Genomic DNA, 9,534 nt, shown 5'->3' on the forward strand with positions numbered 1-9,534 from the left:
GGCAGAAGAATCACTTGAACTCAGGAGGTGGAGGTTGCAGTGAGCTGAAATCGTGCCACTGCACTCCAGCCTGGGTGACAGAGCAAGACTCCGCCTCAAAAATATAAAAAATAAAAGTTCTTTAGCCTCTATTATCCCCAAGGTGATGTCTGGTCACCCTGGCCTGCCTGCAGCAAGAATCCTATTGGATGGGCTTAGCCACAATTCCCCCCTTTATCTCTGATATTTCCTCTTAGTAATTTTCCATCCACTGACCCCACCTTGCTCCTTGGCTATAAATTCTCACTTGTCCATGCTGTATTCAGAGTTGAGCCCAATCTCTGTTCCCAGCTGCCTGACTGCAAAACCCCACTGTGGCAGTCCCTATGCCTATTTCTTTTTATTTCTTTTTTCTTCTTTTTTTTTTTTTTTTTTTTTTGGAAACGGGGTCTCCTCTGTTGCCCAGGCTGAAGTGCAGTGGTGCCATCACGGCTCACTGCAGCCTCAAACTCCTGGGCTCAAGCAATCCTCTCACGTCAGCCTCCCAAATAGCTGGGACCACAGACAGCCACCACCAGCCTTGGCTAATTTTTTTTTAATTTTTGGGCCTGACACGGTGGCTCATGCCTGTAATCCCAGCACTTTGGGAGGCTGAGGCAAGAGGACTGCTTGAGCCCAGGAGTTTGAGACCAACGTGGGCAACACTGCAAGACCCCATCCCTACAAAAAATATTAATTAAAAAAATTAGCCAGGTATGGTGGCACATGCCTGTAGTCCCAGCTACTCAAGAGGCTGAGGTGGAAGAATCGCTTGAGCCCAGAAGGCCGAGGCTTCAGTGAGCTATGATCATCACACCACTGCACTCCAGCCTGGGTGACAGAGTGAGACCCTCTCTACCGCCTTGGCCTCCGTAAGTGCTGGAATTACAGGCACAAGCTAACGGCTCGGCCCCTATGCCTATTTCGATGCTCCTGAATAAAGTCTGCTTTACTGAGCTTTAATAAGGACCATGAATGATTTTTCTTGAACGCCCCTCCTCATGCTTTCTCACATGGGTCTGTGGGGAGGGCAGCTGCCTCTAATGGCCACCTGCCCAGGGCCCTCCTCCCCCAACTGGAGGAAGTGCAGCTGAGCAGGAGCCAGGGCTTAGTCGGGTCCAAGCTGGCTGTGGCAGATGTGACAATCATAAAGGGCTCTGAGGAAACCCTAGGACCCTCCATAGGAATCCAAGCCTGGGAGAACCCCAGTGGGCAGTCTGAATGCTGGGTTGGCCCCTGCCTTCCACAGCCCCGGCTCCACACCCTCCCCATACACCCAGGAAGGTGTCCCTCTTCTCGTCAGCTCCTCCCTGGGTTGCATTGCTGGATGACAGAGGCGGGAGGGCTACCTACTACTGCCCCATCGTCCCACCTTGTCTTCCTGCCCCCACTCAGGTCCTCCCACGGCCACTTGGAGTCTCTCCTGAAGCTGCTGCCAGGCCCCATCCCGCGTGGATCGGTGCGCAGAACAGACTGGATCTTGGTGAAAGCCCGAGGACACTTCTGAGTCTTGCCCCAGCCGCCCTCCCCACCGCCGGGTTTCATCCACCCGCCCGCGCCACCGCGGGTACGAAATAGTGCGGGCGCTAAGCTCACGCAGGCATTGCGCACACACGAGCCCCCTGCCAGCCGGGCCGGGCCGGGCCGCCCACCTGGGGCTGAGCCTGGCTCCTGGCTCCGGATGCAGCGCCCCAGCTTCTCCTTCGCCACGCCCCCACCTTCCACCCGCGAAGCAGCAATTACCCGCCCAGGCGGCTGGGAAAGGGCCAATTAGCGCAGGAGACGCGGCCCCTCTGCGGGGCCCCTGCTGACCGCAGCCCACGCAGCGCTGCCTCCGCCGCGGGCCCCCAGCCTCCCGCCGCCCGCCCGCCTGCCACAGCCCTCCCTGCCGGGCCGACAGCGCTGGCTGCCTGGGAGTCCCGGGGGACGCGCCGTCCGGCCTCCCGCCAACTGCAGTCACGGATCCAGCCGCCTGGCGCCAGCCCAGAGCCGGGGCGGACGTGCGGGCGCCGGGAGCTGAATCTCGCCGCCGCTGGGTGGTGGGGGCTAGTGGGCTGCGCTCCACTGCAAGGGCTCCCGCGCCCCCGACAGCCTGCGCTTTGGCGCCCGCCAGCAGTCTCCAGGCGGGGGCGGCCCGGCCCAAGCCTTCTTGCCTTCTCATGGCCCTCCTTGCTTCTTCCGGCCCTCCAAGGCCCGGTTCTGGGCTGGCCGAGCTGGAGCAGTTCCCCACTGGTGGTTACGGCAGAGCCAGGCTTTGGAAACCCACGGCCGGTGCTGGATCGTGCCCCGCGACAGGCACGTAGGCAGGATACGGGGTGGGCAGCACAGGGACACAAGCACTCATTACTGACAGTGAATGCATGAACTTCCTCCCCTGGGTCCCTCCCCTGCACAACCTGACTTACCCACCTAGAGGCTTTGGGAGACCCAAGAGGGATGGATCCTACCCTCCAGGAGCCTGCAGGCTGCATGGGCAGAAGATCCAGGAGCTTGGCTAGGACCCCAAGCTAAAGAAAGCCCCGAGGTCCAGGGAGGGAGGCATCGGGTGAAAAAAGGGGGGGGGAGGGGCTGGAAGAGGGAGTTGTAGGGGACAGATGCCACCCGTCAAGGCTTTCCCTTCCCCCAAAGAACCCCATTCCAGCTGAAACTGGTCACACTGGGGCCCAGGAGTAAGGGACAAAGTGGGCCTGAGCCCAGTACATCCTCTGCAGGAGGCCGAAGTTTCTGAAACAAGAAGTGGGAGAGGGTTCAGTAGGAAGGTCCACAAGTGAGGTCGACCAAAGAGATCCTGCTGTTTCCCCATGAGTGCCACAAGGGACTGGGGTGGAAGGGCTGAGGCTGGACCAGTCCTGGATGCAGTGGCCTTTTCTGTGTGTTCTTCCTCTGCTCCCTCAGGTCTGGAGGGCTGGGAGCCTGCTGCGTGCTCTGGAACTTTACTCAGGTCTTGTTGAGCCACTTTCTTTGGGAAAGTGTGGACCATGTCTCTTAAAGAACCAGAATTGCTTCTTTCCACCAAGGTCATTAACTGTGTGGAGAGGGAGAGAGCCCCTGTCAGAAACTGTGGGATGCAGACTGAACAATGAAGGAACATAGCAACAATGAAGGAACATAGGGACAATGACACCACCTTGAGTCCAGTGGAATGAGGTGCGGCTGCATTAAAGAATGAGGAAAGGGACAGAGACAGGTGGAAGAGACGATGGAACAATCAGCCAAGAAAGTCAGGGGGTTGGCTGGACGCGGTGGCTCACACCTGTAATCGCCACACTTTGGGAGGCTGTGGCGGGCAGATGGCTTAAGCCCAGGAGTTCGAGACCAGCCTGAACAACATGGCAAAACCCCATCTCTACGAAAAATGCAAAAATTAGCCAGGCATGGTGGCATGCCCACGCAGTCTCAGCTACTTGGGAAGCTGAGGTGGGAGGATGGCTTGAGCCTGGCAGGCAGAAGTTGCAGTGAGACAAGATTTTTTAAAAGGCCAGGCATGGTGGCTCATGCCTGTAGTCCCAGCACTTTAGGAGGCCAAGGCAGGCAGATCACCTGAGGTCAGGAGTTCTGGACCAGCCTGGCCAACATGGTAAAACCCTGTCTCTACTAAAAATATAAAAATTAGCCAGGTGTGGTGGCACACACCTGTAATCCCAGCTACTCAGGAGGCTGAGGCACAAGAATCGCTTGAGCCTGGGAGGCGGAGGTTGCCAAGATTGTGCCACTGCACTCCAGCCTGGGCGACAGAGTGAGACCCTATCAAAAAAAAAAAAAAAAGTCAGGGATGGAGGAAAGAGGCAGAAGCTGGTGGACACACAGCCAGACAGACAAATGGAAAGAGAGCCAGGGCAGTGCTGGGGCAGTTCAGACAAGAGAGGGGGCATGCCTGGACACTCAGAAGGTAGCCATGGGCAGGGATCTGTTTTTCATCACAGTTGTCTGACCACTGAGACACCTTGGGGTGGGAGGCTGATGGAAAGGGAGGGCTTCCTGGAGGAGCCTTTGAAAGAACCTATAGGGAATAGTGGAGGGAGTGAAGGTGGGAGTGGAGGGGAAGCTGTCTCAGCCAGAGGGCACAGCAGGAGCAAAGGCCTGGAGGCAGGAATTGGCTTGTTCAGTCTCAGCAGCTCTATGTCAGTCAGCATGGCCCCCACAGAAAGACTGAAAGAGGAAATGGCCCAGAACTGGAGCACCAGGCCTGTAAGCTGGGAGGGAGCATGGACTCTATGCTGAGGCACTAGGGAGCCATGGGAGGGGCATGTCTTGGTCAGATTCACCTTCCAGAAGGGTCTTTGAGGTTACCTAGTACAGAGACACTGGAGGAAGAGAGAGTGGAAGTGGGCAGACCAGGGGATGGTGGCAGAGAACCAGACAGTGGGTCCTTCGTGGAATCGAGCAAGCAAGTTCCCAAAGTAGATGGTTAGGACCTAGTGACACATAAGGGCAGGTGTACTGTTTTTCCAAGGAACTTTAGGCCAAGGCAGGAGGTCAGCTCTGATCACTCACCTCCCCCACTCACAGGATGGCCCCTGGTGTACTCTGGCCTAGCACACTCCCACCCAGCCAGGTCTGGGAACTCACATGGCCCCTCCCCAGACCTGGGAGACCTTGGCATCTACCCACTGGGCCCAGGAAAAGCCCCAAGAGGTGTCCAGTCCAGGGTGGAGGCACAAACAGACCTCCCACCCCACAGAAAGCTTGTTAAGACAGCACTCTCAACTCCCACCACCAGCCCTCTGTGCAATGATGACTCCACTGCCATGAGGGGTTAGGCTTGGGTCTATTTGGGAAGCCAGTAGGTAGGGGAGGAGGGCCCAGATGAGCCCAGAAAGAACTCAGAGGCTGAGATCACATGGCAGACAGAGCAGGGTTCACCACGCCTTTTAGGCAGAATTTGGGGAGATGTGTGTTCCTGTCTGGGCCTGTTCTTTTGTGTGTCCTCAGGCAGACCACTTGCCTCCCTGGGCCAGACTTTCTTTGGGAACAGTCCCTGTTTTAGGACAGGACTCTGGCCTCAGCCCCCTGTAGCCATGGTCCAGGACCCCTGTCCACTCCAAGCCCTTTCAGCCACAGGAGCTGCTGGCAGAGCATATTGGTGACCTCACCAAGTAGCTGCTGGGTGATCATCATGGATCCCCTGCCGACAAAGAGCAAGAACCCTTTTGAGGGGGAGCCTGAAGGTGAAAGAAAAAGCCTTTCAGGAAATTAGCACCAGTGGCAGGAAAATTCATCAAAAGCTGGAGGAGGCACCTGTGGCCGATTCACGTCTCTTGCCAAAGAGGCAGCTCCTCTGACCTGGGGGAAGGGCTGGTAGCTTCCGGGGCCTTCTAGAGACCCCACATCCCTGGCCCTGTTACCGGGCCTCTCAGCACCTGGCAGGGGTGCCACCATGGATTTGCTGCTCCCAAATCACAGGATTCTGCAGTGCTAGGAAAGGCTGCTGATGAGTAGGGGGTCTTGGGTTTTAATATAACTCTTCCCTCTGCTGTGTGATCTCAGACACTCAACTGGCTTCTCTGATACTCCCTGCCAGGAGAAATCCTAACCTGCCTGGCCTCTAGGCGACCAATATATCCACAATACTCAGTATATCTGAGACAAGAATATTTTTCTGAAGAGTGAGGATGCAACTATACCCAAACAATCATTGGTAGTGGGAGGTCTCACGTGAGAAGCAGGGAGGCAGCCTGAATGTTGAACCCATTATTCTGGTAGCAGCCCCACCTGCCAGCATCCAGGTATGGCCGACAGAATAGCTGTTGCAGCACACACCTCCAGGGGGCACCATTTCCATGGTTTACAGTCTGAATGAGGCCTGAATGTAACCTGAGCTTCATGACTGCCTCCTCTGGGCTTGGTACCCACAGGCACACTCACACCACACACGTGCCTCAGAGAAGGCTCTGATTGGTTGATCACGATCACCACCTAACCTAAAGCATCCACATTGGTCAGGCTTTGGAGCCCGCACTTCTGCTCTAGCTATGCATGGCTCCCTTCAGCTCCCAGAGCAGGTCCAGTCCCAGGTCCAGCCAGATCATTTAATGCTGATAGAAGCAGGATCTTTTGAAAGAGCTATGGATGTAGCAGGCCCCAGAGGCTCAGGAAGTCCTTTCCAGGCCATGCCCTGGTTCTGGCACTGCTACTGCCCCTGCTCCACTACTAAAGGAGGTAGGCCAGGCCATGCATGGTGGCTCACGCCTGTCATTCCAGCACTTTGGGAGGCCAAGGTGGGCAGATCTCCTGAGGTCAGGAGTTCAAGACTAGCCTGGCCAACATGGTGAAACCCCGTCTCTACTAAAAATACAAAAAATTAGCTGGGCATGGTGGTGCTCGCCTGTAATCCCATCTACTCGGGGGGCTGAGACAGGAGAATCGCTTGAAACGTTGAAACCGGGAGGCAGAGGTTGCAGTGAGCGAGATCGCACCACTGCACTCCAGCCTGGGTGACAGAGTAGGACTCCATCTCAAAAAAAAAAAAAAAAAAAGAATAAAGAAAAAAGAAAAGGAGGCAGGCCACAGGCAGTTACTTTTTTTTTTTTTTTGAGACGGAATCTTGCTCTGTCGCCCAGGCTGGAGTGCGGTGGAACGATCTCGGCTCACTGCAGCCTCCACCTCCCAGGTTTAAGCTATTCTCGTGCCTCAGCCTCCCAAGTAGCTGGGATTACAGGCATAAGCCACCACACCCAGCTGATATTTGTATTTTTAGTAGAGATGGGGTCTCACCATGTTGGCCAGGTTGGTCTAGAACTCCTGACCTCAGATGACCCACCTGCCTCAGCCTCCGAAAGTGCTGGGCTTACAGGTGTGAGCCACTGCACCTGGTTTCAGGCACCCTTTCAGCTCATTGTATGGCATTTTGGCTAGACCTTATGTGAACTCAAATTGTTATCCTGTGCTTCCCTTACTGGCAACATTTACAGATGGTTTCGTATCAACCAAAGCGTTGTACAACTCATAGCATTTCAGAGCTAGAAGAGACCATAAACAGTGTCATAGCCACCGTTCTTTGAACACTTACAACTTTGTGCTAGACACTAACCCAGGTACCTTCTGATGTTTTTGCCTGCACGGTACAGCCATTCCTTTTCCTGTGACACCACCCTGTCCTCGGCAATTCACCGTGTCCACACCACAGCTCAGGGATGACCAGATAACCCAGACTTGGACTATTAAGCTCAATCTCAAGATTTTTGTAGAAACATCAGGAAAGAGAATGGGTACCACTTGAGGGTGAGTCAGCATGTGAAGGAAGGTAAAACGGAAAACTAGCCAGGTACAGTGGCATGTGCCTGCAGTCCCAGCTACTCGGGAGGCTGAGATGGGAGGATTGCTTGAGCCCAGGAGTTCTGGGCTGTAATTCACTATGTTGATTAGGTGTCTGCACTAAGTGTGGCATCGATATGGTGATCTCCTAGGAACGAGGGACCACCAGGTAGCCTAAGGAGGGGTGAACCAGCCCAGGTCGAAAATGGAGCAGGTCAAAACTCCTGTGCTAATCAGTAGTGGGATCGTGCCTGCGAGTAGCTGTTGCACTCCAGCCTGGGCAATATAGCAAGACCTCATCTCCAAAAAAAAAAAAGGAATAGTGAAATGAAATAGTTCACACTGAGAAACAGCCTTGAACGAATAAAATAAAATAAAATAAAATAGGCTGGGCGCTGTGGCTCACACCTGTAATCCCAGCACTTTGGGAGGCCGAGGAAGGCGGATCACTTGAGGCCAGGAGTTCAAGACCAACCTGAGCAGCAATACAGCAAGACACCCCCACCTCTAAAGAAAAAAAAAATTAAAGAGTTAAGTGACTGCATTTCTTCAACTGCAGGACTTCTCTGGGATTTCTCTCTCTCTGAGTCTACCTGGCTATATGCCCTTGAATGAGTCAGTCACCTGTTCTGAGTCTCAATTTCAAGAGCTACAAAATAAGACAGTAATTATTTCCCTCTTTATCCTTTATTTATTTATTTAATTTTTTATTTTTTATTTTTTGAGATGGAGTCTTGCTCTGTCGCCCAGGCTGGAGTGCAGTGGCGCAATCTCGGCTCACTGCAAGCTCCGCCTCCCGGGTTCACGCCATTCTCCTGCCTCAGCCTCCCGAGTAGCTGGGACTACAGGCGCCCGCCACTACGCCTGGCTAATTTTTGTATTGTTAGTAGAGACGGGGTTTCACTGTGTTAGCCAGGATGGTCTCCATCTCCTGACCTCGTGATCCACCCGCCTCGGCCTCCCAAAGTGCTGGGATTACAGGCGTGAGCCACCGCGCCCGGCATTTTTTTTTTTTTTTTGAGATGGTGTCTCGCTGTGTCACCCAGGCTGGAGTGCAGTGGCACGATCTTGGCTCACTGCAACCTCTGCCTCCTGGGGTCAAGCGATTCTACCGCCTCAGCCTCCAGAGTAGCTGGGACTACAGGCATGTGCCACGCCCAGCTATTTTTTTGTATTTTTAGTAGAGACAGGGTTTCACCGTGTTAGCCAGGATGGTCTCAATCTCCTGACCTCGTGATCCCCCCACCTCGGCCTCCCAAAGTGTTGGGATTACAGATGTGAGCCACCATGCCCGGCCTTCCCTCTTTATCTTGAAGAAATTAAGGAGAGGCCAGCGAGAGAGTGTTTGGAAAATTGCTTTATGCAGTGGCTTGTGCCTGTAACCCCAGCACTTTCGGAGGCCAAGGTGGTAAGATTACTTGTGCCCAGAAGTTCGAGACCAGCCTGAGCAACATAACAAGACCCCGTCTCTGGAAGAAAGGAAGGAAGGAAGGAAGGAAGGAATGAAGGAAGCAAGCAAGCAAGCAAACATGGATTAGCCAGGTGGAGTGGTGTGTGCCTGTGGTCTCAGCTATTGTGAGACTGAGGCAGGAGGATCACTTGAGCCCAGGAGTTTGAGGCTGCAGCGAGCAATGATGCCACCACTGCACCCCAGCCTGGCTAACAGAATGTGACTCTATATTGAAAAAAAAAAAGTAACAGTTAGCCAGACGTGGTGGTGTGCACTTGTAGTCCCAACTACTCAGGAGGCTGAGATGAGGATCGCCTGAGCCCAGGAGTTGGAAACTGCAATCAGCTAGGATCATGCCACTGCACTTGACTCGGGAAGACCCTGTCAAAAAAAAAAAAAAAGAAGAAGAAGAAAAGAAAGAAAGAAGAGAGAGAGAAAGAGGAAGAAAGAAAGAAAGAAAGAGAAAGAAATTCACTGAAGGGAAACCTGGGTTGTTCATCTTTGTGTCCATCTCCGTCACCAACACTACCTAAACTGCAAAGCATGCTGGGAGCTCCCACTGGGCAGGAGGGAGCAAGATGAAGTTAGCATAAGCCGGGACTAGGGAAGCTATCAAGCCTGTGGGATGCCTTTGAGGTAGTTGAGTCCAGTCTTGTCTCATAGGCATTGGTGAGGGCACACTGAGGGGCAGTCATTCTGCCCAGCATAGTTTAGAAAGCCTTGTCAGAGGCCTCTGAATTACACTTTTTTTTTTTTTTTTTTTTTGAGACAGTGTCTCACTCCATTGCCCAGGCTGGAATGCAGTGGCACGA

Source organism: Pan paniscus, chromosome 18 (assembly GCF_029289425.2).
Source record: "Pan paniscus chromosome 18, NHGRI_mPanPan1-v2.0_pri, whole genome shotgun sequence".
NCBI lineage: Eukaryota > Metazoa > Chordata > Mammalia > Primates > Hominidae > Pan > Pan paniscus.